The sequence below is a fragment of the Equus asinus genome, chromosome 2, assembly GCF_041296235.1.
Source record: "Equus asinus isolate D_3611 breed Donkey chromosome 2, EquAss-T2T_v2, whole genome shotgun sequence".
Classification (NCBI taxonomy): domain Eukaryota; kingdom Metazoa; phylum Chordata; class Mammalia; order Perissodactyla; family Equidae; genus Equus; species Equus asinus.
In genome coordinates, this window is record NC_091791.1 from 58,613,753 (window position 1) to 58,621,677 (window position 7,925).

The following is a 7,925-nucleotide window of genomic DNA, read 5'->3' on the forward strand; positions in this document are numbered from 1 at the left end:
CATTCATTTTAGCTGCTACCTCACAGCCACCCTGTGGATGCACGGGGGCTGACATAGCCATGCTCCCACTAATGAACACATAGGTCCTCACAAACATCCATGGATGTGTACCTCCCTGCCCACAGTGTCTTCACAGTGAACATCCGTGGATGTGCACCCCTCCGCCCATGGTCCCTCACGGCAAACATGTCTGTATTGGTACTGTTGTGCCCATGAGTGATTACTCTCTAGAAGAGGAATTTCTGTGACAAAGAATGTGCCATTCTTTTATTTCTGCTAGCTTCTGCCTAATTGCCCTCTAAAAGTCTGAATCCATTTAGACTCTCACTAGTCGCATATCAGAGTGTAGGGCAGCAGCTCTGCTAGCTGACTGGGTCCCGGGTTTCCTGGTAGGTGACTCTGAGACGGCTGGGACCCACTCCCCGCCTGGAGAAGTCAGCTGGGCTGTGGGAAGGGCATCCCGCGTCGGAGGGCGGGAAAGTGGACACGGGTTGTGCGTGGGTCACACTGTGGGTAATGAGTATGTACAGTGATTACAAGCTGGTGATTTGGACCCCAAAAGACTTGGGTTTGAATCCTGGCTCCACCACCCAAGAACTGTGTGATCTCCAGCAAAGAGAACTTTCCTGAACCTTTTCATCTGAAAAGTCGGAGTGACAAGAATTGCATCAGGCAGCGCCACGGCAGAGGGCCTCGCGGGAAGGCGCCGGAGTGCAGTTAGTCTGGGCCCTCCGTGGACTGCACGGCAGGAAGCGGAAACTGGCGTTTTCTATTATGACTGTTATTATGCTATGACTGTTAATATCTGGGCCCTGGCTCCAGAAACAGCCCCCTGTTCTCTGGGGCCCTCACATCCCTGCCTGTGTCAGCCACTGAGCCCTGCCCAGACCGGGCACCATGTCAGCTGGCCGGTGGCCGTTACACGGCGCCCACTGTGTGCAGAGGTCAGAGCCCCAGGGAGTGGGGATGGCACCCAGGGGGCAGGACAAGCAGTTCTGGCTTCCAGGCTGGAAGGGTAGACAGGACGCCACCGGATAAACACCAGTAAACAGAGGTGGGGAGGCTCGCACACAGGCGGTGCTAACGCAGCTCCTCCGAGAGAAACACGGCGGAGCCAAGGCACCAGGTGGGAGCAGAGGGAGTGGGGCGGGGGCGGGCATGGGGGGCTGAAGGTGGGGGCGGGAGGCAGCGGGCAGAGCGCAGCCGGGCAGATGGCGCAGCCTGGGAAGGGGAAGCGGAGGCCGGAAGTGGGGCGGAGGCGGGTTGCTCAGAAGGTGGCTGTGCGCCTGGCAGCCACTGTGGAGGAAGGTGCCCTGGACTAGCCGCCTCCAGAGTCCTCGGTTCAGTTCCCTGTACTGCCTCTTGCCAGGTGTCTGGCCTTGGGTAAATTTTTCTCCTTTTCTGGGCCTTGATTCAAGAGCGACCACCGTTTCTCCAGTGCCCTGTGCCCCGGACTTGGTTAACCCTTTACTCGTTTAATCCTCACAATAACCCTATGAGATTGGTATTTGACTCAGAGGTTAAGTAACTTGCCCAGAGTGGTTAAGTAATCTGCCTAAAGTTACCCAGCTCATAAATGGCAGAGCTGGGGTTAGCACCTAGGCCTAAGCACTTAGCTGCTGGTGGGAGGAAGGGGTGGGGAGGGGTATTCACAGACAGGAGCCTTTGGCTCCTCATGGCCTGGACTGCTCCTGGTGATGAGGTCTGCCTGGTGGGGATGGGAGAAGGGCCCTGAGTGCCCTTCTGACCCGAGGCCAGGCCTATTCTGCCAGCTGGCGGGAAGGGACAGGGAGCTGCGGCCTGATTCCCCTCGGCCATGCGGCCCTGCTTCTTGCTCGTGGGGCTGGCTCTGAGATCTAGGCTCAGGAAAGAGGGAACTTCTCACCGCCTGGCCCCCCTGCCAGTGGCCCCGTGGCTGTGGTCGCTGGTGGTCCCCAGTGGCCGGGATCGCTGCCGGCAGGCAGTTCACACAGCTGCCGTGCGCGGCAGCCAGACTCCTCGGCAACTCCCCAGCGCCGAGAGAATATTCCAGGACAGCTTGGAGTCATTAGGTACTCTCTGCTCACTGCTTGTGATGAAAGCTGGGTTTCAGGCCCAGGGCCTCTCCTGCTGCCTTTCTCTCATTCCCCCAAATAGCTGGCAAGCCTTGTGAGGAGAGGGGATGGGAATGTTGCTCAGCCCCCAACATCGCTTGCATTCTCCAGATTGATTTCACTCTTCTCCCCATTCTTCCTTCTCCTGCTGCTCAATTTGAAATGAACCACTATGGCCCTTGGAAGGCAATGAAAGGAAAGCCGGGTTCTGGCATTGAGTCTGCTGTGTGATTTTGGGCAGGTCACATAACCTCTCTGGACATCTGTCTGTTTTGTTTGTCAGCAGGAACTCCCGGTCCCTGCCGTCCCTCCCACTCTGTGGAGATGAGGAAAGCGTGTGTGGAAAGCACTAATGTGGGAAAGCAGATGCTCACAGGGGCTGGAACACATGTTATCTGGGGGGTCAGGCCTCGGTCAGCCCGGAGGACACTGAAGAATAGAACCAAATGGGCATTCAGGGGCATCTAGCAAATCTGCCCCACTCGAAAAGCGGGGAAGCTGAGGCCCAGCCAGTGATGGAGAAAGCTGGGCTTGGAAGCTGGCGTTCCTTCCGCTGGGCCCCCTTGCTATTTGATAATGACCCTGGCGCACTGACTTCCAGGGCATTTGTGTGCCAGCCCCGAGCCCTAGCCCTTTCCGTGGGGCGTGCCCACTCACCCTTGTGAGGCGGGTCAGGTGGCGTCCAGCAGGAGAGAGACTGGAACGGGACACTCGCTGTGCCCAAGTCTGCCTGCTTAAACAGCAGCCTTTCCTGGGCCTGGAAAACTTGAGAGGAAATCTATGCTGTGCTGACACAGAAGGAGAGACTCTCCTTCAGCACCTTGCTGTCCATTGGGTGAGAGACAGGATTAGACATGTTTGCTGGGCCCCGAGGAGCACGTCCACCTTCTGGGCCCAATGTGGCTGGCACAGGGGCACAAAGGGGTGGACACCTCTCCCATGCCGCCTCCTCAGCTTGTGCCTGGGGAGGGGGCGGCCCAGAGCAGGTCTCAGGGCAGCGCAGGTGTGAAATCTGCCACAGGAGGAGGCACTTACAGGGGAGGACAAGGGACCAAGGGGCATCACCACCTCAGGTTTGACTCCCAATTCCACCATTTCACGAACTATGTGACCCTGGGCACATGACAACGTATTTAAGCCTCAGTTTCCCTATCTGTAAAAACTAGTGTTCAATATTGACATCCGGAGGGTTTGAAATAACTCGCTGACGCAGGGGATGCTGGGAGCTATGGGAGCCGCTGAACAAAGGGCCGTGTGAGCGGTGGGCTCAGCCTGGGGGGCCTGGACCTGTGGAAGGATGGCTGGGAGGACTCCTCCATCTCCCCAGCACCCTCGCGCTCTTGGCAGGGCTCCTGGGGGCCCAGCCCCGGCCCCATTCGGGCCAGGCTGGCTCTGGCAGAGACTCCGCTTTCTCCTCCAAACAATGTTGTCCTCCCAGCCAAGGGCAGCGAGGCGGGCCAGGGAGCTGACCACGCCTGCCTGCCTGCCCTCCATCTGGGGCGCATTCCTCAGGCTGCCCCCAAAGGTTTTGTCAGCTGTGCAGGCGGGCAGGGTCAGGTGTCCCCGCTTCCCTGGCCTCTGGCCGTCAGTCTCTCAGGGGAGCACCACGGCAGCTCAGGTGGCCCTGTACCTTTGTCCTTGAGCTCAGGGACGCTGAGGGTGGCAGAGCAGAGTCGCCCTCCCCTTCTTCAGGCAGGGCCCTGGCGAAGGGCTCTGGCCTCAGGGTCCTTCCCACAGTGCGCAGAAGCCTGCTGCCCCCATCCCAGCAGCTCCGAAGAATAGAGCCCCTTTCGATCTGTCCGGTATGTGCATGCTGTGTGTGCTTGTCCGAGTGTGTGCAGGAGCATGTGTGGGTGCATGTGTGCCAAGGGGTCAGAGGGCTGGGGGTGCAGCAGCAGCCCAGGGTCGTGGGGTGAGCTGGCTTCCTCGCCCTCTCCTTGCATTTTCTTAGTTCGGAGCCAGCACAGCTCTGGGTGCTGTGGCGACAGCAGGAACGAGAAAGACCCATCTCTTCTCATGGAGCTCACGTTCCGGTGCCAGCAACACACAAGTCACCCGACAAGGTGATCTGAGGGAACACCACACAGCAGGAAGAAAAGAAAATAACAGAGGGCTGTGGTGGGGCATGGCGAGCACACTGTGCCTTCTCCCCCCTCCTCTGACTTTTGGGGACAGCAGGGAATGAAAAATGAAGTGCGGGAGCAAGGAAACGCTCAGAGGTGGGGGTGGGGGCCGTGTGAAGACTCTCATGTTGACCCGTCCTGGGCCTGGTCAGCGCATCCAAATGAGACGTCCACCCCATGGAGGGCAGGAGGCCGAGGCCTTGGTGTTGGTGGCCCTGAGTCACACCCCAGGCAGGGCGGCGTCCCTGTCTCTTCTGACAGCCAGAGGGGCCCCTGCCCATTCATTGCAGAGCCTGGTGGTTTGCTGCTGGGGAAAGAAGGGAGAAGAGGAAGACGGAGAGAAAGTTCCATTTAAACTCTTTTGGCCAAACCACAAGTTTCCTTCCTTCCTTTCTTCCTTCCATCTCTCCCTTCTCTCTTCCTTCCATCTTTCCTTCCTTCCTTCTTTCCACTTTTCCTTTTCTTTCCCTTTTATTTTTTAAAGAGTAGAAAGACCAAGGGAATATAAACTAAAGAGCTCCTCGCATGAATCAGGCTGTAGGGTTCCCAAACCCCAGGAAGAACGTGCTTCCCGAGAAGGTGGGTCTGAGCAAAGGGGCAAAGGAGCTGCAAGGCCAGCGGGACTTGTGGCTCAGAGCTGGGGCGTGGGCAGGGCGGGAGCCAGTGTGGGTCTGTGGGGTTCCCGGGAGTCTCTGCAACAGCTGCCTCTTGGGGTCCATATGTGCTACCAGAAGGAGGGTCCAAGAGAGGCAGGAGGGGTGGGCTGAGGTCCTGTGGAGCCAGGGCACCCTGAGGAGCTGATTTACTCAAAGACAGGTCTTAAAGAGCCTTGATGTCCGCAGAGTCCTGGCCCCCCGCTCTGTGAAGGTCCCTCTGACCCACAGTAACTCCTGCATTTGTACATTGATGCCCGAAGGACCCTCTAATCGCTCAGCTCACTGATGGCTTTGCTTCCTTCCAAAATGCAACCCTCAACAAGAGGCAAAGCCTCAGCCATATCAGTCATTTACACTTTAATATAAAGGAGCCATCTGGCCCTTTTCCAAGGGCAGGATTTGAATCTGAAGAAGGGAAAGGGCATGAGGATGCTAGGTTTCAAAGAGACAGGACGTCACCTTCGGGGGGGCTGGGGGTCACGTGACGGGGAAGACCCAGATGAGGCCGGAGAGGAGCTGGAGAGAGCATTCGCAGACTGCACACTTCGGGGTGGGGCCAACGCCTCCCTGAATAAAATCAAGGCTTTTCAAGGTCCTGATAAACCAGAGTTCAGAAAGTCTGTCTTCCCAGGAACAGTGAATTTTGAGAAGATGGAGATGGGAAGTGACCTGATCAAGGTCATAGAGCGTAATACCAGCACAGGGCGGCCCTGCAGCCTGACCTCTGCCTGCCTGGGGACAGCAAACCTGCCCTTGTCAGCTTACCAGTGACCTCCGAACGAACGACTGAATGAATGAACAAACGAACGAAGGGGAACTGAGGCCCAGGGAGGCTCCATGGCACATGCAGGGGCACACACTGAGGGTGGTCAGGGAAGCCCTCAGACTCAGGCTGTCCCCAGCCCACTTCAGCCTATATGCAGCCCTGACCTCTCCAAGCTTTCCCGTGTTTTGCCAGATTTGAGTTCAGAGGCTCCCTGGGAGTGACACGGGGACCTGGCTTACTGTCCCCATTTGTCACTGCAGCTCTGACAGGCCATCTGTGTCATTAGTGGTGAAGCGGATGTCGTGACTCAATCCCCCACTGTAGTCAGTCACACCAGGCAGCAGCTGGTCTCCACATTCCCCACCCCGCCATGCCTGGCCTACGGACTCACAGGGGTTTCAAGAGGAGCCATGGAGACCCGCCAGCTTCTCCCCATTGTGCCTCTCTCCTCAGCAGTCATCTTAGTGTGGCACATGCAGACCTTCCGACTCCCTGGTTGGTTCATTAAGGTACAGTAGATGCAAAGGGCCTGTGGCCTCAAAGGAGAGGCAAGAGGAAGACTTTCCAGGAAGTAGGTGCTGGTAGGATCTTCTCCCACATTTGTGACTGACCTCCATTGGGGTGGAGGGCCAGAGGCACTTCATCTCTGTGGTCTTGGTAGCTCCCTGTCTCCTGAATTATGGGAGCTCAGGGACAGGAATAAAGCAGCAGTTTCCGGCCTAGTGAGGGCACCCGTGGGCCTTTGCCTGCTGTATCTGCTACTCCATCACCCCAGCATGCAATCAGCAAGTACTCACAGAGCATCCACTGCATGGCAGGCACTAGGCTGGGCCCCACAAATCCGAGGATGAAGAAGGCATCAGACTGTGCTGAGTTGGTCTTAGGTCCCCAGCCAGGCTGTCACGTTGTCCTCCTGACAGTGGGACATTCCATTTCTCCCAAGATCACACACCAGAGGCAGGTGGCCTCGTGGGGGGCCGAGCCCAGGGAGGATGGTGGTTAGAGTGTGTTCATCCCTGTGGTTGAAGGGATTTCTTCCAGGCATCCTGGGTTCTTGCAGACTGGAGCCTAGAGGTCTTTGATGGAGGAGGTGTACCAGGAGGGGTCCTGGGAGGAAGAGACCAGGGAGGAGCTGCGTGTCTCCCTAGAGACACAGCAGAGAGGTCAGGAGTGTGGGCTCTGAAGCCAGACAGCCCGGGCTCCAACCATAGCTCCATGGGGACAAGCGGTGTGGACACAAGGGAGTTACTGAGTCTTGCTGAGCCTCAGTGTCCTCTTCAGTCAAATGGAGACAGTAAGAGGACCTACCTCATAGAATGGCTGTGAGCCTGGGCTGAGCTAACACGGCAGGAGCTCGGTTCAGGGTCTGGCACATGCTGAGGGCTGGATAAATGGGAACTATTGTTATTATTATTCCATAGGAATGCAGGAAATACCCAACCCCAATACTATCCCGGGATATCAAGGCTGGAGGCACCCTCTACGGCAGTTCTTCCAACATGGCCATTTGACGGAATGAGACTGAGGCCCAGCAACAGCAAGTGGCTTATTATCAGTTACTAATAAAATGCAAAGTTGGTGCCAAATCCCAGTCTGCTGACTACCCGATTGGTGCCCTTTCCACTCTCTTCTGCCCAGCTTTTCTCTGGAGTGGACTCAGGAGCCCCATCAATCCTTGTCCCAGCCCTCCCTTCTTCTCCAGCTCCTGCCACATGGGGAGATTCATGGGCTGTCCCCTAGCAAGAATCTCAGAAGTGGGTTCCACTCTGAGCCAAGGGGCCCTGCAGTGTGCAGACGTGCCTCTCCAGGCCCTGTAGCTGGGAGTGACATCACTGGGACGCAAAGATCAAAGAAGAGCAGGCCCCCCCACTCCCTTGAACCCTGGCTCTCATCCTTTTCCCAGACTTCCTCCATCCCATGGCTGTCTGTACTGGGTTCCCAGGGGCATGTGGGGAGCCAGAGGTTAATGATGACAGGTGAGGCAGTCTTCAGGCCTCCTGCACCTGAGAACAAGCTCCCCTCCCAGACCAGGCTGCAGAAGCTGGCCCACAGCCTGAGGCCTGGCCTGTGGGTCCCACCACAGGGCATTTGGCACCAGAGGGAGACAAGGGTGCAAATGGAACACCCCCGCTTGCATCTGGGGTCTTGTCTCTGGCTGAACCTTCTTCCTGCCTTGCCTTCCTGCCTCTCCTCCCTTTCCACCACTTCACATCCATCAAAATCCCAGCACAGTGACACGGAGCTCACACATGTGACCAGGGCAGGAGCAGGAGGAAGCAGTGGTTAT

General features: G+C 57.3%; 1 long non-coding RNA gene across 1 annotated transcript; it reads left to right on the forward strand.

Moving 5' to 3' along the window:
* The first annotated feature begins 1,007 nt into the window (after window positions 1-1,007).
* LOC139041025 (uncharacterized) lies at window positions 1,008-7,221 on the forward strand. Its single transcript, XR_011495478.1, has 3 exons — window positions 1,008-1,126; window positions 4,045-4,156; window positions 7,060-7,221. It is a non-coding gene; the product is annotated as an uncharacterized lncRNA (long non-coding RNA).
* Window positions 7,222-7,925: the final 704 nt, after the last annotated feature.